General features: G+C 42.1%; 1 protein-coding gene across 2 annotated transcripts in view; it reads left to right on the top strand.

Moving 5' to 3' along the window:
* Positions 1-24,335, top strand: part of HMGA2 (high mobility group AT-hook 2) — a 129,078-nt gene that overhangs the window by 70,201 nt on the left and 34,542 nt on the right. The gene's annotated exons all lie outside the window — the stretch shown is intronic.

A 24,335-nucleotide genomic window follows, 5' to 3' on the forward strand; every position in this document is an offset into this window, starting at 1 on the left:
GATAACACTGTTGCCCGCAGAATGGTTTGCGGCATGTGGAATTAGTTCAGGGGCATTCAATAGGCGACTTCACTATGTGACTCTGGAAAGATTGCTTGGCCCTAAGATTTTGAACCAAACATATTGTTTGTCATTGCATTGGGCCTTTTTTAAAAAAAAAATGGCTAACAACAGCCTGGTGGTGAAATGATTTTTGTCAAGACAGAAGGGGCATGTCTACACATGAACCTTTTCCTTTCCCCCAGTACAGTGGTACCTCTCGTTACAAACTTAAATAGTTCCGGAGGTCCGTTCTTAACCTGAAACCGTTCTTAACCTGAGGTACCACTTCAGCTAATGGGGCCTCCTGCTGCCGCCGTGCCACTGCCGCACGATTTCTGTTCTCTTCCTGAGGTGAAGTTCTTAACCTGAGCTACTACTTCTGGGTTAGCGGAGTCTATAACCCAAAGTGTTTGTAACCCAGGGTACCACTGTAGTTTGAAAGCCTTCCCTGGTGGCTGAGATTATCAGTAGACAGATATATATTATTAAAAACTTTACTACATGCACTTCATTGCAAATGCAATTCCAGAGTGGGTTACAGTTAAAATACAAGTCATATGCACAATGCAACCACTTAAAAAAAAAAACCAAGGCAGATAAATTACTAAATTACTACCAAGTAATAATAAAATAAACATCCCCCTTGACACTGAGTTCATTAGCACTGGGGAAGTGAGCTCCATTGGTGTTCTGTTTCTGTCTGTTACTTGGTATTTGTAGGTTATATGGGTATTTATTTATTTATTGCTTATAGATTTTTAGATTGCTTTGCATGGGTCTTCTTATTAGCCAAGTAGCCTCCATATTTTCCACTACGAATTTACAGAGCCCTCTGGCAAGCACAGAGAGCTGTGCGAAGAAGTGGGAGCTTGTCTCACTTGCATGGAGGCTACCGAAAGAAGCAGCAGGAGCAGTGCCTACTGATTCTTTCCTTCTCCAAACTCCAGCACAAATGAGAGCCTGTCAGAGGCTACTGGAAGTCTTCCTTGCTAGAGGCCATGGGGCACTCCAACCAGATGAATGGACAGGTGGAAGTGTGGTTGTAAGCTGTGTGCTTCCTTCACTTTATGTTGCTTGAATAGAGTACTTTTAGTGGCCGGGTGCTATTGAATATTAGAAAAATAGGTTATAAAAGCACTTCTGGACTCTACACCATGCCAGGTGTGCAATATGAGCATTGTTCCCTTGACCCCAGCCTATAAGAGTTCTGCGCAGTCACTTTCAGTTATGTCTGGTTGCAGGATAGAGGCCAATACAGTGGTACCTCTGGTTACGAATGGGATACGTTCCGGAGCCCTGGCCGTATCCCGAAAATTTCGTAACCAGAGGACTGCTTCTGTGCACGCGTGTGGCACCGCAGAGCGCTTCTGTGCACGTGCGAGCGGCAAACCCACTTCTGGGTTTGCTGCAGCCGTAACCCAAAGATTCCATAACCTGGAGGTTATGCAACACGAAGTACGACTGTAACTGGAGAACTGGAAAAATGGTGCAGTCCAGGGTGTCATCAAGGGCTCATTGTGAGAGTCAGTAGCTGCAGCTTCAGGCTGGAACATCTCATTAGAAGTCTGTACAAGATCTAGCGTGGAAGTAATTCAAAAGTGGACAAATGGATGCAGCTGCAGGTAAAAGGTAAAGGTACCCCTGCCCGTACGGACCAGTCTTGACAGACTCTAGGGTTGTGCGCTCATCTCACTCTAGAGACACTTCTGGGTCACGTGGCCAGCGTGACAAGCTGCATCTGGCGAGCCAGTGCAGCACACGCAACTCCGTTTACCTTCCCGCTGGTAAGCGGTCCCTATTTATCTACTTGCACCCGGGGGTGCTTTTGAACTGCTAGGTTGGCAGGCTCTGGGACCGAATGACGGGAGCGCACCCCGCCGCAGGGATTCGAACCGCCGACCATGCAGTCGGCAAGTCCTAGGCACTGAGGTTTTACCCACAGCGCCACCCCGCATCCCGCAGGTAAAAGGTGGATCACAGCAAATGCAGGATGGTGAGGAGAATGAAGGATGGTCTGCAGCCTCAAGCTTTAGGAGAGAATCGGTTTTAGAACCAGGCAGAACAATCTGCTGCCCAAACAAAGAACTGCAAGTTGTTTGGAGAGTTTTCCTACTCCAGGAGCATCAGCACAAGAGGGGTAAAGCATGTCAAGGAGCTCTCTGGAGGATCCAAATGTGCAGCAGAAGTAGGCCACCATCAGGAGAGCTCTCTTAGTTGTATTCAAGAACTCTCCTTTGTTTTATTTGAGCACAAGGTTCCATGCACTTGCAATGTACGGCTGAATTAATTGGCTGGCAGTAATTGGGTGTCCTGGGTGTTTTTCCTGTGCCAGAAGAACATTTTCTATACGATGACTGGCACTTACTGCAGAAGTGGTTCCCCTAAGGACAGTGGGAGTGCAGCAAAGCAAACTGATTTTCATAGCAGACCCAAGATTTCATTTTCCAACGTTTTGTCAGACTGTGGTGCTGAAACATTGTGTCGGGGACAATTTCTGCAGCTGTGGTTTGGTACTACTTGACTAGGTAACACTATTTACAAAATTGGTTGCTGACTGTTAGGTTTTCCTCATTTCATTAAGCCTGCCTAATGAAAATGACCTTTTGTAAAAATTTACTAATAACTTATGATGAAGTCCTCTTTCTTGATCTGGTACTCTCTAAGGGAATACAGTGATACCTCAGGTTAAGTACTTAATTCGTTCCGGAGGTCCGTACTTAACCTGAAAGTGTTCTTAACCTGAAGCACCACTTTAGCTAATGGGGCCTCCTGCTGCTGCCGTGCCGCTGGAGCACGTTTTCTGTTCTCATCCTGAAGCAAAGTTCTTAACCTGAAGCACTATTTCTGGCTTAGTGGAGTCTGTAACCTGAAGCGTATGTAACCTGAAGCGTATGTAAGCTGAGGTACCACTGTACATTATTTACTGTTTGATAGGAATCCAGTTGGGCATAACCAAAACATAACATAAAAACCTTTGCTGGATATACAAGACTATTTTCTCATGCTAACATGCAGTCTTTAGGTATGGGCCAAAGCTGGTGAGAGAAACTGTGTTTTTTGGCCCTTTGATGTGGAGCTGAGCTGTCCTTAGCTGACTGAGAATTGGGGAGAGATTGTATTATGAATCAAACATCCCAGCTGCAACTTCAAAGTAATACTAATTAAAATAAATGCAAGTGGATTAATGTTCTATGGATGTTTGGGGGGGGGGGGAAATGCTGAGGCTGAATTAACCGAATCACTGTGCACAGCAATTAAGGTGCCTGATCCACTTTACCCTTGACGAACCATGACTCTGTGTCCCCCCCCCCCGCCCCCCGTGACTAACAACTCACTTTGTTATTGCACTTGGATTACGGCTGGTGTAAATCTAAATCACATTTTATAAGCTCTACTTCCCCTTGATGCTGCGAGAAGATCCATCCTTGCCCAGTGCCATATGGCTGGACAAATTCAAGGAGGATTGACAGTCACTAGTCATGATTGCTATATGTTCCTTCTAGGCTCAGAAGCATCGTGGCTCTGAATGCCAATTGCTGGTAAACAACAGCAGGAGAGGGTTAGTAAATTCACGTCCAACTTGTGGGTTTCCCCTAGGCAACTGTTTGACCTCCGTGGAAAACAGGATGTTTGACTAGATCAGTGTTTCTCAATCTTTTTCCAACCGTGGCCCCCTACTGACAACAACAACAATAATGATAATAATAATAAATGATGATGATAACAACAATAATAATTGAATATTTTTACATCGGAATTTGATTAGGTCCCCCCCCCCCCAAAGCTCATTTAACAAAACATCCACTAAACTAGCAATATATCTCCTTGCTTCCAATTCCTTCTGCAATGCATTGTCAAAGAGATTTCTATAATTATATTGAGCTGATTTATAATTTGCTGGAAATTTAGTGCTCACTTTAAAGAACAATCTTTTTCTGATTACCATGCTGTTAAGAAGTAGTTTCAAGTCTTCTTAAAGGATTGGTGCTATAAAACGCCAATCACAGCTTAATTGCTGTCCAGTATGTTAATTTCAAATGACAGAAGAAAGGTCTTTGAAATCTAATTCTTGATTGCATCTAATAACCTAGTTTTTATAGTGCCTGAACTTTAAGACATAAGCCTCCAGCTAAACCCATGTAGGGAAGTAGCCAGGAGGTCACATTTAACAATGATTGAAGGTGAAATCCTTCTGGTGTTCTGTTGGAGGCAAAGCGGAATCATCAAGAGGTCGCCGTGGAGGTCAGCGTCTCCAGCAACAGGCTCCATTTGTGTGTGTGTGCGCGCGCAATTTATTTTCTCTGTACTTGAATCTCCAAAGAATGGTAAAAGCAGCAGTTTAAAATAAATGGCAGTCAAACTGAAACAGCCCCCTTACTGGTTATAGAAGTGATGACTTGGGGTGGCACAGGAAGGGAAAAGAGAATGCCCTCCCACCTTTGCTCACCCAGTTTCAAGGTGCTCAGATCCCCTCTGCTGGCCGGAAGAGATTTAAAACTAAGAACTTTGAAGTCCTCTGAAATCCAGCAGTTCGCATCCTTTTCTGCCCAATACCGCGCATGTTAAGTCAGAACTAAATGTTCATGAGTTCATTTGGGGGTTACACCTGAGTTAAAGGTGCCTTGGAGTCTAGCGTTCATGTTGAATAGTTTGATCTATACGTAAAACCTTTGCTGTGTCTCTTTTTGTCTTGTTTTGCTTTGGAAGCATGTTCTCTGCTAAACTAATCTGTCAGGTACTTTTAGGGTTGGGTTTTTGCTTTTGTTTTTTTAAAAAACTAGAACAAATGATTTACTGAAATATGTGCAGCACAATCCTATGCATGTTTTGCTCAGGAGCAAGTCCCACTGTTGTAGAATGTATCTTTGAGTTTGTATGAATTTTTGCAAAAGCATTTGACCATAAGTAATAAAAGTTTGACCTGACCTGACCTGACTTCTGTGGTCAATGGAACTCACTCCCTTGCAAATTTAAGACTGCTTCCTAAGGTTGCAATACTGTGTTTGCATGCTTGGTACTTGCTTCTGTATAATCAAGGCCCACAAAGCTGCAGACGTAAAAATACTAATTTCGTTGAACTTTTGTAGGATTTATTTTTTAGTACACCTGCTTAGGATCATGCTGCCAACACCATATGTAGAGGAAAGTCATCCAGGGTTTTACATAGTGTAGACCCACTGAAATTACTGAACTGAAGTTAGCCATGGCTATTAATTTTAATAGGTCTGTTCGGTTCTGAGTAGGACTAACATTAGACACAATCCCAGATGCCTTAAGTTTCAGCAGCCTACTCTCTGCAGGAAAGGTATCTACTCTGTGAACCTACAGAGATGGAGAAAGGAAGCAAACTGGAGCTATGAAAATGGAAAAGATAGAGACTTATAGTGTGAGTCTGGGTTTTATTTTATAAAGCATTGCCACCATCTGAAAGATTGCAGGATTTCCATTCTCCAGAAGAGGGTTGTCAGTAGTTCCTGTTTATTTCTTCCTCAGCGGTGGTTCATTTATCTACCATAGCTGTGTGTTCTGACTTGCTGGCCTGGGATCTTTCTAAAGCTTGTTCAGACATTCTGCTAACTATGGTTATATAAGCCTATGAAAGCTTGTGGCAATTTCCCCCCTCACCTGTGAACACAGGTAAACAAGTCACAGCTCTTGAGAAAAGCAAACAAGCTGACAGACCACACACTTGGAATATTTACTGAACCCACAGGGGTACAACTTGGGATATTGCAGTCTGCAAACATACCCTCATAAACTTGAAATTCATAAATGAAGAGATTTAAGTTAAAAGCGACTTCATGAAACCGATGGAAGGCATTCAAACTAAAACTGGGTTCATGTGCAATGAAGCAAGATGTGCCACTGGCTGTTAGAATAACTTGACTCTCAATGCAATCCTGTAAGTCCCATTGAGTTCAGTGGGGTAAAGTGGGTGTATAATTGCAGCTTGATTTTTTTGTGTAACATTGTACTAAATATTTCTTGTAATTTTTAAATTAGAAGAAACTACATGTACCTTATGCAATATGAATATGCGTGCATTTATATTTTTTGTTTGATTTTTAGCTTCAGTAACTGCAAGTCACATTTGAAGAAAGGGCTGCCTTTTAATAGTGTTTTTTAAAAAAATATTTGGGCAATAATTATAGTTCTATTGTGCCATTTCATTCTTTGATACTAAATGCTATCTTATGGTAATATATACCAATTTGATGTGTCTCATCCATCTGTGTATCTTTCATTTGTGTACACCAGGGGTTGTCAACCTCGTCCCTACTGCCCACTAGTGGGCGTTTCAGGATTCAGGTGGGGGGTAGGGGGTTCTACGGCACAAGCTGAATCCTCCTTCCATCGAACACTGGTGGGCAGTAAGGAAATTTTACCATCAAGAAAGATGTGTTAGTGGGCGGTAGATATAAAAAGGTTGACTACCCCTGGTGTGGGGACACGGGTGGCCAGAAGGTCGGCGGTTCGAATCCCCGCAACGGGGTGAGCTCCCATTGCTCGGTCCCTGCTCCTACCCACCTAGCAGTTCGGAAGCACGTCAAAGTGCAAGTAGATAAATAGGTACCGCTCTGGCAGGAAGGTAAATGGTGTTTCCATGCACTGCTCTGGTTCGTCAGAAGCGGCTTAGTCATGCTGGCCACATGACCTGGAAGCTGTACGCCGGCTCCCTCGGCCAATAAAGCGAGATGAGCGCCGCAACCCCAGGACCTAATGGTCAGGGGTCCCTTTACCTTACCCCGGTGTACACTTTGTGAGGGCATGACCCTGAAAGTTACTTATTTTTTTTATATTTTTTTCGTAGTGCTTAATATAATGAAAATCTATTAATTGGTTTACATAAAAAGTATTCTGTGCATGCAAACATACATCAAACAAACAAATTAACAGCAACTAAGTTGTGTAATCTACACAGCCCTGTAATGCTGGTATCCACTGTAGTATTACCAGCAACCGGTGAAAACTCTTTCCTGCCCTCAGCATAGGATTGGGAGCACGATGGGCATTGGGTTAACCCATGGCCATCTTTCCTGCCTTAAGAGGTACAGTGGAACCTTGGTTCCCGAACACCTTCGTTATTGTACGTTTCAGCTCCCAAATGCCAAAAACCCGGAAGTAAATGTTTCCGTGTTCAAACGTTTTTCAGAACCCAGACGTGTGACGTGGCTTCTGCTGAGTGCAAGAAGCTCTTGCTGTAGCCTTATTGGAGTTCACCGATTGGGTCTGCATTGCTACGGGACAGGAGGCAGGAAGTCAAATGACACCGAGGTTGGTTCAAAGAAAGAGTTTATTCTGCTCTCCGGATAGCAGAAGACACTTGCGTGATCAAGTCCACAGCAAGTCCAAAGAAATGACAAGTTTCATGCAGTATATATATCCTCCAGACACCCTCTCCCCCTTCCCCAGCCACGTCAGCTTGTACACGCAGGTTGACATCACAGATGTTCCTGCTCCGGCACTCTTAACCATAAAAGGGATTTCCTTCCTGCACTCCTGACCATAAAAGGATATTCCTGTTCCTACTCCTATCTTGGAGCCAGAGGTCACCATCTCCAAGAACATGCTCTGGCTGGGTCCCGGACTGGGTCTGTGCGTCTTTTGTGGTGAGCACATAAGATAAGGTACAGACGCGTCTGTGTCTATTCTACTGGTAGAGTCAAGGCCAGCCTTGCCGTCACAAACTGATAAAGAGAGAGCTGTGTTCTTGTTAGGCATTTGCTCAATGGCTCAAGTTTATGCATTTTAGCTAAGGAAAAATAGGGATTTTGGTGCAGTTTTCAAACTGCCTTCACAGTCAGTTTTGGGTTTGGGAAACCCATTCCTTCATTGCAACCAATGGGAAGCTGCGCCTTGGTTTTCAAACGAAGTCTCTCAGGGTCCCTACTGAGTGCACACATTGCTACATTGGAAGAAGAAGAAGAAGAAGAAGAAGTTGTTGTTTCCTTCCTCTAGTCTACCTTCTGTTGTGTTACATAGCTAGGTTTATCTAGTACAACCTGAGACTCATGACTACAGGCTTGTACTCTTTGTTCTCTGGCAACAGCTGAAATTCCACCGTAATTACCTTTTTACAGTACAAAGCCTGCCTCTACCTTATGAAATCTGGACTTGGAAGGGCATCTTGCAGGGGAGGGTGTGTTTTTGTTTACGTTTCTAGGAAATGCAAGTGGGTGTTCTGTGATGGTTACAAATCCCTTTCATTTCCCCCCTCCCTTTTCTTCCTTTACCATGACCTAACCTACTAAAAACTTTCTCAAAGTAGGAACAATCAGCATGTGCACGGATCACATTATCAGTCTAAATGTTGTTAGCAGTGCCCTTTTATAAACCCTGCTCCTATAGAGCACTTTCAAAACAGAGCACATCAAAGTAATTGTTATGCCTGGCACCAGTGCAGACGTGCTGGGACCTGTCCCAATTCAGTATAAATGTTATAACCTGTGGAATTTAAAAGGATGTAAGGTGTTGCATGGCCTGCAGGCAGGAAACAAACCAGGGTTTGGTTTTTTACTTTAGTTAGCTTCCAAATATTTGGTATTTATGGAATCACTAATTTCTATTTAATTTTTCCAAATAACCGAGCCAAACTCTACTTGCCGTTTACATGCATGTGGGCATGTTGTGTTTCCATGGCATCGGTTGAGGACCAGTATGTTCACTATACTTATGACGGATTGGAGCTAGTAAAACAGGGATCGGTTTATGGCCAGGAATGTGTAGTTTCTACATATGTAAAAGAAATCATAAAGCTTTCCATACAGTGAGTTGCATTTGAGGGTAAAGTTACTGGACCTGTGACAAGAACCAGTAGATTTCGCTTTTATCTCATTTATACCAGTCGTCATGCGGTAAGATTGCAATTTCTAATAGATGTTAATTGAATTTATTACTGCAGCCTTTCTTTCTGGTATTCCTTCAGTGGAGGTCCTGTCAATGTTTCCATTCTTACACTGTTTATTAGCAGTGTATAACACAGCCATAAAATTCTCTCCAGACCAAAATGTAGTGTATAGTTCTCAGCTTAAGTCCAAGAACATTTTTCTTCTCCACAGAATTTAAAGGAAATTGGTTTGGCCACGATTTAGTTAGAAGAATACAAAAATAGCACTTTGGCCAGGTTTTGACATATTTTGCATGCCTCTCGACTAAAAAGAAACAAATACTTTTGAAAACCAGAATGTGCTCTACAGCTCTTTGAGTTTAACAAAATTAAGAAAACAGATTATCATTCACATACATTGGGCTGCTTAGAATTTTTTTAAAAAAACGGGGGTTGAGAGGGAGAAATGAAAATTTGTGGAAGGACAGAGGCAAAGAGTGTATATAAGGGTATATACACAGCCCCCTCCCGTGTCCACTCAATGCATGAGGACAATGGACAGCTGCATTGGCTACCCCTACTTCTGCCACCAAGACACATAGGTTGTGTACACACTCCTGCTTACTCTGCATTCAATTCACTCACACTGCTGGTTTGGGAAACTGTGCCCATGATGTTAACCACAATTTACATCTATCCTATGAGACGCAGGTGGCGCTGTGGTCTAAACCACAGAGCCTCGTGGACTTGCCAATCAGAAGGTAGGCAGTTCGAATCCCTGCAACGGGGTGAGCTCCTGTTGCTCTGTCCCAGCTCCTGCCAACCTAGCAGTTCGAAAGCACACCAGTGCAAGATAAATAGGTATCACTGCGGTGGGAAAGTAAACTGCGTTTCCATGCACTCTGGTTTCTGTCACGTTCCATTGCACCAAAAGCAGTTCAGTCATGCTTGCCGCATGACCTGGAAAGCTGTCTGAAAGCGAGATGAGCGCCACAACCCCATAGTCGCCTTTGACTGGACTTAACCGTCCAGGAGTCTTTTACCTTTATCCTGCAGTTTCTTGCGAATTTTAATTTGGTTTCTCTCAAGCCAGCTTCAGTCTGAGTTGAAAGCGCCTCCTGGAGTAAAAACACCCCCGCCTTGTTTGCCCACTGGTGTGGACATACAACAGGTGACTCAGATGCACATCAAACTATGCTGATGTTGTACAATAAGCGGCAAATGCAGTTTGCAACACGGCAAAAAAAGAAGGACCTCACTGCATGTTAAGTCGGTAGTGTGCATACAGCCTCAGTAGCCACACACGGACACACACGCTGGCTGCATGTTTGGTGAATGTGTAAAGCAACATAGATGGGGGGTGGACCCTGGGCCAATCAAGATTCCTCCTTGTGCAGAGGTGCTCTAGGCACACATTCCTGTTTCTAGTGATGTGAGGTGAAAATATTCTCGAGAATATTCTCTGCCAGAAAATTCTCCAGAGGAGAATTCTAATGCAATTCTAAATTCTACTGCAAGAACCAGTTTTACAACACACATTTTAAAAAATCTAGTAAATAATAAGTCAAGCTGTGGTATTGCCAGCATAAGTAATGAATAATGATTTATTTATTTTTTGATCCAGTTACATTACTGGGCATTGTGTCAGTCACTAAAGGCAGTTATGAAATGTGAGCTACAGAAAACATTTATTTATTTATTTTTAGTTTTTAAAATGCTTTTCATTTATTTTGATGAATATTTGAATTCGTATGTATTTAAACTATATGTAATAGCCCTTTTTCTATTTTGGTGTGACCTTATTCTTAGCAATTCTATACCCTTGGCCATACAGTGTGATGATTTTTTTTTTTTCATAAAGTAGCTTTAATGCTTTATACACTTAAAGTACCTAGGCCTATACAGTTATGTGTAACAGCATGTGAGGTGGCCTTGATTTAAACAGTTGACATTTCAATATTGAATTTTCAATTTCAAGTATGGTGCAAAAAATCAAAGAATGTGAATTCACTGCATTGCCTCATTGAATAAAAGTATCTGTACAGTTTTTGGTTGCCATCTGAACAAGTTTACCCATGAATAAACATCTTTATTAACTAATTATATCATTTCCAGTGCATTAAAATGAATATTCTCCTATTTTAAATGAAAATTCTCTAATATTCTCATTAATCGAGAATATTCTCCAAAATATTATTCTCGAGAATTTAACACCACTGCCTGTTTCAGACACTTGCTGAATGCCCACGTGTAGCCCCACATAGAAGGCAATTGAGTTTTGGGGTTACCAATGCATGAATCACAGTGACACACTGGTAAAACTGAGGGTAATTAAAGCTGCCATTATTACAGCATTTCCTCTTCTGGATGCCTCCTTGATTTCATTCTACATCTCAAGATCAGGGTGATGATGGCATGTTCCCAGTACTGTTCTTGGGGCAACAATTTTGTGGACGAGTCTCTGTCCCTTTGGTTATTTCTGGGCCCAACTCCCAGAGCAACACCATGTCCACTACATCCTACCCTGTCGCTGCTATGCAGTTTATATCCAGGGTTAATTGTGCCCTACTGGTTCTCTCCATTCCAGTCTAGTTTATTGTGACCCCTCACAGCTTCCCTGCTAGGGTAATGCTGAAAACTAGGTTTCTACTGACTTTCTACCGCTAGAGTTTAGCTCCTGAGTTGTCGGTGCTCCTAGCATGCAGTGACCTTATTTGTCTGAGCTGTTGCTTTAATTTAATGAATGAATGAATGAATGGGTGTTTCTTACCCTCTCCTCGCTTGGCTGTTTAACTCACCCTGATGCTTCATCAGCTGGGGCTCCCCTCTAGCTCAAGGAGTCACATTTAACTTTTTGATATATGGACCATGTCTGTATTCAATTGTTAAGATTTTGTGCTAGAGAGTGATGTGATTATAGCTTTGAAGATGTCAGAAAGGGTGTTGGTGTCAGTGACCTCACCCTAATAATTTCCATAAAGTGTAACATACCAGGTGTTTGACACAAAGCATACATCTTACAGTGCTTTGTTGCACATGTGGCAGATCGCATTTGAGGTGTCAAGACTTCCATGGAATGCTTCCACATCAAAAGAACATTGCTGTTGCAGATATGGGTAGTGGCAGCCCACAGGGAAAGGGTTAATGTCTCCCTAATCTACATTGACGGGATACAAGTAAATTGTACCTGTCAGGACTCTCGTTTTTTATATAATGGAAGTCTCTGTTATGGATTGACACGGCAAGTTATGTCAGTTCCTCGTGCCACCTTGGATCTGATTCATCAATGCTGCATGTTAAAACAATTCAAGGATTATAGAACAGCCCTAGACCTAGAGAATGAGAAAATGTTTCCATTAAAAAAATGCTAAAGGATGGTTCATTCTTCATTTTTATTGTCAGGATTGTGCTGAAGTTAAGCATAAAGGCCTTGCCAGAATTCCCAAAATGAGAAATGTTTGTGCTTTTGAGTAATGTATATTAACCCATTGATTTCTCAGAGGAGTAGATAAAATGAAGACGAGAGAGGGCAGAATTTTAAGAGAAGATAAGGTTATTTATTACTTTTTTTACATATCTTGGCAATGGGGCTGTTTGGCAGGAAGGAACGAGAAGTGCATTCCTTGATAGAAATTGCTAGATGGAGTTGCCCATGGCATTGTCACTTCCAGGGTGCTCGGGACTTACTGTCCATTTGGAAAATTCACTTTGCATAGGATATGCCTGATTTTGTACTTAGCAATTTCCCCCATATGGAGCAGATTATAATTTGTACTGACTTCAGGGGGCTTCCAGATGCAAGGTGTTAGCCTGAACCTATAAATCTTGAAATGGCTCGATGTTAGCAGCGATGGAGGCCACCTCTCTATTGGTGGCACTTTTGCTGAAAATGCGCAGAAGGAGGTTGCAAGAAAGGTATTCCCAGGTTAGATCCACGTATCCAGTTCGTGTGGGGGTTCTCATGTGATTTAAAAAGAGCCACACAGTTTATGATAGTTCCCAGCTGCCAGACAATCTCACTGACTGGTGCAAGCATTATGTGAACAATCCACCCTCAGCGCGGGAAGCAACTGTATATATCAAATCAAACCATTTGTCCGTCTAGTTGAGCCTTTTCTACCTGATCAGCAGTGGCTCTCCAAGGAATTGGGAGGAGGTTTTGCAGCAGGTTTCTTATAAATGGTAATACTAAGGGTTTAACATGGAGCCATATACATGGAAATTATGTGTTGTGCTTCTTATTTTAATCCCTTCCCTGCAGCACCCACTTCTCCTCTAAGAATAGGATCCCTAGCCAATTCCAGCACAGAGTCTGATGACGATATTCACGTGTCATCAATCCCATTTGCAGTTCCTTCATCCTTCCTTGCCCCTCCCCCTGTTCTAATTTAGATTGTGAGGCACTTGGGCACAAGAAAGTTCTCTTCCTCTCTCTCTCAATTTCCTCTCTCTCTCAATTTCCTCTCTCTCTTCTCTTCCTCTCTCTCTCAATTTCACTAATACGTGGTCTTGAAAAGGAGGCACAGAAACAAACCATATAGTAAAAGGTAAAGGCACCCTGACCATTAGGTCCAGTCGTGGCCGACTCTGGGGTTGCAGCGCTCACCTCACTTTATTGGCCAAGGGAGCCGGCATACAGCTTCTGGGTCATATGGCCAGCATGACTAAGCCGCTTCTGGCAAACCAGAGCAGCGCACGGAAACACCATTTACCTTTCTGCTGGATTTACCTATTTATCTACTTGCACTTTGACGTGCTTTCAAACTGCTAGGTTGGCAGGAGCAGGGACCGAGCAATGGGAGCTCGCCTGTCGTGGGGATGCGAACCGCCGACCTTCTGGTCCTAGGCTCTGTGGTTTAACCCACAGCGCCACCCGCGTCCCAAACCATATAGAGCTGCACTCTATTGTAGTTTGACCTTCATTGGTCAGGGCAGCAGACACGGTTCAGCTGTGGCTAAGGAGAGGAAAGGAAGCACACTGCGAAGGGCTTTAGCAGGATGGAAGTTTGCTTGTTTCTTAAACGATTCCTAATGTGCTACAATAATACAGATTGTGGTCGTAGTGCGATTGTTATTGTGCCATCTTTCATTTCTGTCTTGTTGTAGAGTGAAGGTGCTAGTTCTGCTTGTCCCTCCGTGTATTGCTGCAGCATTTTTTATTTATTTGCTGGTTTTATTCTTTCATTTAAAGCATTTTTATCCTTCTGTTGGAAAAAGTCTCCCAGCATGGCTTACAAATGTCAGTGATCAGACAGCCTCTGCTCTCGGGCTTTATGTGTATGAAAGTTGTTTATTATTTTCTTGCTGTGTTAAAAGTATGATAAGCTCATACTGATAAATGTGAGGTTAGCATTGGTTTCCAAATTCATATGTAATGTTTCTGATAAAAGTCTTTAACTTTTTTTGATGGGAAATTGTGGGTTATATATATATATATATATATATATATATATATATATATATATATTTGTCAAGTCCTCTGGCTTTTTAAATTTTAAAGTCTCATAATAAGTAAGCGTTGCCTGTGAAACTGGGGGAGTGAGGGGGGAATTTTAAACAAGGCTGTATTGTGCAGAGCAGAAATTTTCTATGCATATTTGCTACGCGTATGGGGGAGGGAGCGGATTTTGCCATAATATTTTTTCCCTTCAAAAATAAAGAAATCAAATTTAAAATACCATTACTGCACACATGTACACTGATGTGAGCCACTAAATATCAATTATACCATTTGAGCCTTAGATTACAAGCATGCATATCCAGTCAAACCCTCATCACATAACATGCGCAAATAGAACTTCAGAGATCGTAAGGACTGGGGTTTCTTGATTTTAAAAGTATTTTAAAATAACAGAGGAAAGAACTAAAATTTATTTTAAAAATCACAAAAACTGCAAGTACCTAAGTTAAGTACTTGGGATTGTGAAATCTGAAAGCCATAAGGAAAAGCAGAGGAGACAACCCTTAAATACAACTACAGTGGTACCTCAGGTTAAGTACTTAATTTGTTCCGGAGGTCCGTTCTTAACCTGAAACTGTACTTAACCTGAAGCACCACTTTAGCTAATGGGGCCTCCTGCTGCCGCCGCGCCACCGGAGCACAAATTCTGTTCTCATCCTGAAGCAAAGTTCTTAACCTGAGGTAATATTTCTGGGTTAGCGGAGTCTGTAACCTGAAGCGTATGTAATCTGAAGCGTATGTAACCCGAGGTACCACTGTATACTGTAGGTCAGGTAAGGAACACTTATTCAATTGTCACTAGCCATCAGTTACTTAATCACCAAGGCCTTCTATTAACAAGGAAGTAAAGTGAAACCTTACACCTGCTGAAGACCCCTAACTTCACCATATGTAATGAGAATGCCTGTTAGAGCAGAGGCCGTAACTCAGGGCTGAAGTTCGCATGCATAAGGCACCCAATTCAATCCCTGGTATCTCCTGCTTGGGAAAGACACCTAACAAAACCCCCGGAGGGCTTCTACCAGTCAGTGTAAACCATACCGAGCTAGACGAACCAATATTGGAATCAATAGAGATGTCAGCTGAACACCATTTAGAAGTGACCACTGATTTTTGCTTGGTGTTCCTTCATTTCTGCATGGTCAATATATTGGATATCCCAATAAAATGCTTGTGAGACTATCATCATAATCCTATACAAGTCTACTCAGAAGTTAGTCCCTCTGAGTTTAATAGGATTATAACCCAAGGCTGCAATTTTCTCCAAGTTCCTAGGGAGTAATTACTGCTGAGCAAACATGCATAGATTGTATGGTAAAGGATATATTATATTTGATTTTTTTTTATTTAACAGTTTTTTTAATGGAGCTTACTGGAATAAAAGACCTCTAAGCAGTTTACAGTAGACCATCTAAAATATTGATTACAACACCAATAAAAAAACAAACATTAAAAAAAATTCATTAAAATGTAAAATAAAACCAGTAATTTAAAACACATACTTATTAAAATCACACACTAAAATTGCATGCGTTGGTAGACTTTCTGGAACAAAAATGTTTTTAGCTGGTGCTGAAAACAATATATTTGTTGTTGTTTAGTCGTTTAGTCGTGTCCGACTCTTCGTGACCCCATGGACCAGAACACGCCAGGCACTCCTGTTTTCCACTGCCTCCCACAGTTTGGTCAGACTCACGTTTGTAGCTTTGAGAACACTGTCCAACCATCTCGCCCTCTGCCGTCCCCTTCTCCTTGTGCCCTCCATCTTTCCCAACATCAGGGTCTTTTCCAGGGAGTCTTCTCTTCTCATGAGGTGGCCAAAGTATTGGAGCCTCAGCTTCACAATCTGTCCTTCCAGTGAGCACTCAGGGCTTATTTTCTTAAGAATGGATGCGTTTGATCTTCTTGCAGTCCAGGGACTCTCAAGAGCCTCCTCCAGCATCGTAATTCAAAAGCATCAAGTCTTTGGCGATCAGCCTTCTTTATGGTCCAGCTCTCACTTCCCTACATCACTACTGGGGAAAAACATTATATAGTGAAAGTTCATACCTAATTATCAATGGGCGGGGAGTTCTAAAGTGCAGTTACCGCCACAAGAAAGAATCCATTTCTTCCAAGTAAAGAATGAACATTATGCGATGCTTGTAAAAGTACCTGTTCCACAAATCTAAGTGGTCGAATTGACACATATGGGGTGAGGTGATTCATCATGTGAACTGGTCCCAAGCTGATATTCTATAAGGAACCAGTTATAATCCCTTTATAATGATTATATTTAAGATATATAAGACATCATTTTATTTGTATGTCACCTTTCCATAATTACAACTATGTGCAAGGCAGCTTACAACATAAAAAGATTTACATAGTTACAAAAAATAACAAAAGTAGTCATAAACAATAAATAAAGCACTTCGAAAAGTACACAACCAGATTGAACAAACTGTATAATACATTGTGTTTGCAGTAAATATTTAATGCCACATACTTCCTGTTACTTCCTTCCATTTCTTTTTAAAGTTTTCAGTGGATGTTCTTTCAAAGTTTATTAAAGCGAAGTTTGTTTATTTTATGTCATAAATGTAAGATTAAAAAAGAAACTGCAACAAGAAACATAATAGATGAAAGAAAATGCATGGTCAAGTATTGTTCCACAACTCTGCAAATGAAGTTGGTTTTTCAATAAACTTATTCATCTGTTGTCCGTAAGTCAATCTCCTATAGTGGGTCAGTTTCGAAAAACATATTCCATACTCTTCCATACTATTAAGAAATTGACAGAGAAGCTGTCTTCTTCTATTTGACTGCTCTGCCACATTTTGGGAGCTGTAAGCAAATGTACAGCAAATCTGAGATCAGTATCGTTAACCTAGACTTTCAGATAAAACATCAATATCAATATCCCCATCATTCTCACATAGTATCCAACCTCCCATTTCAGCATAAGGCATCCAACTAAATCTTCTCCCTTCCTACAGAAGGCCTCCCCAAAAGCCCCCATGCCACCAATTTCTCCCTTTTTATCAGAGGGAGGGAAGGCAAGCAAGCAAAGACTTAGTCTCCTTTAAAGAAATTTTTTAAGCTTTCCTTTTTAATTATGGAGGGAAACTATTTAGGGGGAACCAACAACATAAACACCACCAGAAAATGAAAATAAAAATTCTTCCCCCTCTTGTCTAGCGGGGGGGGGGGCATGTTCCTCCTATATTGTTAGCAGGCTCTGCCTAATTAGCTGAGGGGTGAAATTAGCTTTGGGGCGAAAGCAGGAGGTTAGGCTTAAAGAGTTGGTTTGTGTGCTTGCAAGGGGTTACCTGTAAATTGGCTACAACCACCCTCTCTCTATATTTCTGGATGAGGGGAAGGGGTAACAAAGCAGGGAAAGACAGTGAGAAAGATACCAGTTAAGCCAGGGGTCAGCAACCTTTTCCAGCCGTGGGCCGGTCCACCATCCCTCAGACCATGTGTGGGCTGGACTATATTTTGAAAAAATAACAATGAACGAATTCCTATGGCCCACAAATAACCCAGAGATGCATTTTAAATAAAAGGACATATTCTACTCATGTAAAAACACGCTGATTCCTGGACTGTCCGCAGGCCCGATTTAGAAGGTGATTGGGCCGCATCCGGCCCCCGGGCCTTAGGTTGCCTATCCCTGAGTTAAGCTTAAATAGTTTGCTGGTTTGTGTGAGGGCTGTGGAGGGAGGGAGGAGTGAGAGAACAAACGAAGCAGGTGAGCTGATGCCCGCAAAGAATCTGCAAAGTGTCCATTCAGCTGAGCTACCTCCAGGGAAGCTGTCAATTTTCCATGTTCACTGGTACATTGCCTTGTTGAAACACTTATCACGATTCAACAATATGGCGATTTATTGCACAACCCTACTTTCCATCAATGGCTCTCACTTGGTTTCAGCAATTGTTAAGTTCCCAAAAAGCTGGATGGGATCCCTGAGGAAATTCCCATCTGTCTGCTCTGCCAATAGTCACTTTGATTAAATTTATACAACTTAATAATTTTGATCTGCACAAAATTATTCTAAAAGAATTAAGTGTTTCCAAATGTACACTTGTTTTAATACTTTAAAGATAAACTGTGCTAACATTATTTATGTATTTATTCATATTGTTTTGCTTAATTTTTATTTAATTTCTACCCTGCCTTTCCAACTTAAAAAAAAAAAAAAAAAGACTGCTAAAGTTTTGGCTTCAGAAAGTACGTGGATATTAAGGAGGAAGCTATGGAGGCAAAATAACTAGAAATCCTTTAGAAATAAGACATAGAGGTTATTTATTCCATTAAGTGTGGAAGGGCTGTGTGCTGGCAGTAATTCCTGTGTTTAGGCTGATGCCAATGAGGAAACGATATCTAGCAATTTATGAAAGGTGATACTGTGTCAACAGATATGCTGTGGGTTGGGACATGTGACAATAATCTTCCATGGCATTTAAAGCACTCAGACCATATACTTGGAAATGTTAGTAGGATACCGCCTCCCCCTGCCTCCTCCCTGGCTGCTCCTACAACCAAGGAAGAAAGGGAGGGAAATCTATGTGAGCAGACAGAATTGCTATGTGGGCTGAAGAGTGAAGCTTTAGTTAAAGAGGAACTGGGTTGAGGGGAGGGACACGGTATCCCTTGTCAAGTAAGTGCAATAGCCTGATATTAGATGGGAGGAAGGAAGGGAAGAACATAGAATGTCTTTAGCTCCTAGAGTAGAAGCTCTCAGATCCGCCTCACTCCGTTCAAACAAAGCTTTGTGGCAGACAAGAAACCGATGGCTAGAGCAGGATGTTTGGTATTCTGAGCAGATACTGTCCAATCAATCCTAATCTCACCTACCTGGAAATAGAGGAGCCAGCTTGCAAAGGTGATTGAGGGGGGCAATGTCACATGCATGATGTCGCGACGTCAGGAGGGGCTGGGGCAGAGCCAGGTGTGGTGGCCATATGGCTCAATGTTTACTCCTCCACCTCCTCTTGTGGTGGGAGGCCGCTTTGACCCTCCTTTCCCTTCGCAGGAGGAGGAGAAGGAGCTGACTGCTGCAGGCACTCCACGCCCACCTCCATGCTTTGGGGCATGGGAAGCAAAAGGGCTCCGCCGTCGGCGGTTCGAATCTTCACAACGGGGTGAGCGCCCATTGCTCAGTCCCAGCTCCTGACAACCTAGCAGTTCAAAAGCATACCAGTGCAAGTAGATAAATACAGTGGTGCCTCGCAAGACGAAAAGAATCCGTTCCGCGGGTCTTTTCATTTTGCGTTTTTTTCTTCTTGCGAAGCAAGCCCATTGACGGAGTAGCGCTATTAGCGCTATTGGCGATTTAAGGGCTAAAAATGGCTTTTTAAGGGGTGGGGGATTAGCGGTTTTGCTGCTAAAATGCTTTTAGCAGCTTAGCGATTCAAAATAAGGGGTTTTGGAGCAAAAAAAAAATTCAAATTTTTTCGTCATTTTTCGTCTTGCGAAGCAAGCCCATAGGGAAATTCGTCCTGCAAAGCGCCTCTGCAAACGGAAAACCCTTTCATCTTGCGGGTTTTCCGTCTTGCGAGGCATTCGTCTTGCGGGCACCACTGTAGGTATCGCTGCGACGGGAAGGTAAACAGTGTTTCCTTGTGCTCTGGCTTCCATCATGGTGTTCTGTTGTGCAAGAAGCTGTTTCGTGATGCTGGCCACATGACCTAGAAAGCTGTCTGTGGACAAACATTGGCTCCCTTAGCCTAGAAGCAAGATGAGCACTGCAACTCCATAGTCGCCTATGACTGGACGTAATCGTGCAGGGGTCTTTTATCTTTTACCTTTATCTTTACTCTGCTTGGAAGTAATTCCCATTAATGTATATCACTTCATAAACCCCTTCCCCCCGAAAAAATGTGTGTTTAAAAAAGTATGATATTGAGCACATTTATTCGGACTGAAAAATCAGCATGGACTTGCGTATTGTTGCCTAACATTCACAACCCTAATATTTTGGTCATATCCAGGACTCCAGCAGATAACCATCACTTTTACACATAGGCATCATATTTTTGAATGAGACATATCACATCTATTCTAGCAACAATCCCATCTGAGTGGCCTATAAATAACTGTGCACCAAGGGCTCTTTGTACAAAGGTTGACTCTATCGAAAGGTTGCATTATTTTTCATTTGCCTTGGAACCTAAGTGAAGATTCACTTACTTGCTTACTTTATTATTCAAAATATTTACATCCCATCTTTCCCATTTGTTCAAGGGAGCTCACAGACATTTATTTAAAAAGCAATTTTAAACAACAGTGATAATAGGATATAAGCTAGGCAGACAGCAGTGAAAACTAGGTGCAGTAAATTTAGGCACCATCGGTGTTATTACCCAGGAAAATAAAACTGTCCTAACATGGTGTCTGAAGAAAAGACATATGGGAACCAGGTGGACCTCCCTAGGGATGATCCTGGCCAAAAGAGCCGCATCCTGATAGCCACATATATAACTTCTGAAAGCCAGGGACACTCAGACTAGGAACTCCAGTGGTGATGATTAAACAACTCCATACAGGAGAAGGAAGTGGTTCTGATAACCATGTCATTTAGGTCTTTATAAACCAAAACCAGCACTTTAAACGCAAACTCAAACCCATGTTGTTGTGAAACACCTGTGAGGTATGCTTTGGAGGTTTGCAAAGCATGGACAGCTGTGACACAACTATGAACTGCCTCCCAAGTTTTCTTTAATGGGAATTTCCTGTCTACTTAAGAAAAGGCTGATAGTTACAGGACTTCCCAGTTTAATGCTACAGATTAACAGTGACTCTCACCACTGCAGCTGGATCTTGTCCTATATGGACATCTTTATTCTGCTGGTTGGGGCAACCTACACTCCACCTGTATCCTTACTATTAGGTACATCTGGTGCAGGTTTACACCTGGAAATGTGTGTTGGGTGAGATAGAAAGGCACATGGAGATGAGCAAGAACTGTCCTTGCACAGCAGGAAGATGCGCACACTGGCCCATGCATCTAACAATTTTTTTGCAGTAGCTTCCAGGATCTAGCCATTCAGATATCTCCTGAAAAGGAAGTCATGTCAAATCCTACTGTCATAGTCCTTCCTAATTAAAACCAAAGTCCAAGTAGGATGGAACTTCTTGTACCAAGTATTAGGTGCTTGGACACAGGCTGTAAACTGATATCCTCAGAAGATTCCTGATTTTTTAGAGAATTACCAGAGAAAGTCATTAGGAGTGGTTTGTAAGAAACCACAAAGCCACATAACCAAACTGTTTCATCACTGCGAGAAGCGAAGTTACAGGCAACCAGGCAGAGGGCCTTCTCGGTAGTGGCACCCACCCTGTGGAATGCCCTCCCTTCAGATGTCATGGAAATAAGCAACTAACAAACTTTTAGAAGACATCGGAAGGCAGCCCTGTTTAGAGAAGTTTTTAAGGATTGAAGTTTTAATTGTGTTTTTAGATATGTTGTAAGCTGCCCAGAGTGGCTGGGAAAACCCAGCTAGATGGGCAGGGTATAAATGATAAAGTTGTTGTTGTTGTTAAATGATAAAGTTGTTGTTGTTGTTGTTGTTGTTGTTGTTGTTATCATCTCAGGTCAGAATCCTTCTCGCCACTTAGACCACCATAGAATAATGATTTCAGACCCTTTAAAGTACCTTTGAAAAAGCTCACACATCCTGTTTGCTTATTTAAATCCTGACTTTTCTCTAAGGAGATCAAGGCATTGTATGTGAATCCTTCCCTTCAGACTTGTCACACCAACTCTGTAAAGTACTTTGGCTAAGAGATTGAGATTGGCCTAAAGTCCCTCAGTGGGCTTTCCTGCTGAGTGGGAGTTCAGCTTAGATCTCCACGGTCCTAGTCCACTGTGTGTGTGTATGTGGAGAAAGAGGAGAAAACAGATTTTAAATACGATGTACTTTACATAAATATTACAAATGCAGGAAATACAAAAGACCCTTTTAGTATCATGTATGCCATTGGGATTACGCATGCAATCTGCCCACACCGTGCCACACGAGCAGGAGCGTATTATTACGATAAAAATGCATGTTTGCATGCATTCCACACCCATAATTTTAATGGCAATTTCTTGATTTCTTCCTGTGATGCTCCCCGAACAAAAGTGGACTGCATTTGGGAAAGCAGCGACCAGGGAGTCCTACAGAGAGACTATAAAACAGTTTACATTTTGTGTTAATATTGATTTAACAATCATAAAAAAGCACACGGATGTTTAAAAATCAAACATTTTATGTTGAAATATTAAACACTGCTCGTTTTTCCTTTGGGCTTTTAAGGCTGCGTTAAAGTGGGGCAAAAAAACACTGTTTTATGGACTCTCTGACTTACCCAGGTCACTTCTAAGCACAAGAGCTGCCAACCCAGGCAGTTTCCCGAAGGCTAATTGCAATTGAAAGGGTTATTTTTGAATGCAAGTCACACTGTTTATTCATGGTGAGAGGTGTTCCTTACCTTTTGAACTTTTGACTGCTGGGCCGAGCATTCTAAGGTGTCAGCCAGATTGATCTTTCTAGCTGAGCCATAGTGGAAGGAAGAACAGCAGCTTCGAAACACGTTGAAATTATCCAGCAGCTGTATTGTAGTGTATGGGGGGGTGATGGGGGGAGACGAGAAGAGCTAGTGTTTCGTGAACATCTCTCAGCACAGTCATTAGCTTTAATCAGTCATAAACTTTTAAAACAACAACCCACAACTATTCACAGTTAAATCAACACCTGTCAAATCCAGGCCCTTCCACCAGCAAAGGTGACTTTTGTTGATGGTTCCATGCTAATTGGAACACTCATGTGATCCCACTTGCTTACTGCAGATACTTTTCTGCTTAGGGATGCGGGTGGCGCTGTGGTGTAAACCACTGAGCCTCTTGGGCTTGCTGATCAGAAAGTTGGCGGTTCAAATCTGCACAATGGGGTGAGCTCCTGTTGCTCTGTTCTGACTCCTGCCTACCTAGCAGTTCGAAAGCACGCCAGTGCAAGTAGATAAATAGGTACCGCTGTGGCAGGAAGGTAAAGGGCGTTTCCGTGCGCTCTGGTCTCGGTCACGGTGTTCCGTTGCGCCAGAAGCGGTTTAGTCATGCTGGCCACATGACCCAGAAAGCTGTTTGTGGACATACGCCGGCTCCTTCGGCCTGAAAGTGAGATGAGCGCTGCAACCCCATAGTTGCCTTTGACTGGACTTAACCGTCCATAGGTCCTTTACCTTTTACCTTTCCTGCTTACGGAACATGGAAGAGGGCTAGACTTCTTTCTGTGGCATCCTGGTTCAATAAATTTGGGGTGTAGTGGGATCCAGTACTATGTATTTATTTATGACATTCACCTTGTACAATTATATAAGATGGAAGAATATTGGGTGGTAAAAACCTAGCTTTCAGTAAAGGACTGCTCATGAAGAAGATTCAGGAGTGATTTGTAGATGCAAATGCTGAAAGCTGTATATGTAGCATGTATGTATTCTAAATGCAATTGGTTTTCTCATGGTTAACTCTTAATGGCCATTGCAACTCTACAAGAGAGAGGCTTTAACAGCAGCTTTTTCCGTTTCTCTTTTTATAGCTATGAAGGATCGTGGAATGTTTAGGATAATGAAATAATGCTAGTTGTCAGTCCACTTTAGAAGGTGGAAGAACAAATTTCCTGCGATATCCCTGAATAACAGGTGGCATTTCCTGATACATTGTTTGTGACCTTCAGATAAACTTTTATTTTGAGCTGACTTTGGAAAATTGGTATAGCGTCAAGGTTAATTCTTCAGAGTAAAAACAGCAAGAGGGATCCTCATATAGCTGTTCTGTGAAACAGAGACAACTCTAGGGTTGTCATATTTGTTGAGCTTCTTTATTTTATTTTGCAAGATCTCAAAAAAAGAGAGAAGTTTTGGAGCTATTTTTAAGGAAATTCGACAAAATCTACACTTCTGACATGGGTTGCCTTATGTCTGGATTTTCCTGGACATTTAAGTGATTCCAGTCTGGACACTGACACTGTTTCCAAAGG

The sequence above is a fragment of the Podarcis tiliguerta genome (assembly GCF_965153285.1).
Source record: "Podarcis tiliguerta genome assembly, chromosome: 10".
Classification (NCBI taxonomy): domain Eukaryota; kingdom Metazoa; phylum Chordata; class Lepidosauria; order Squamata; family Lacertidae; genus Podarcis; species Podarcis tiliguerta.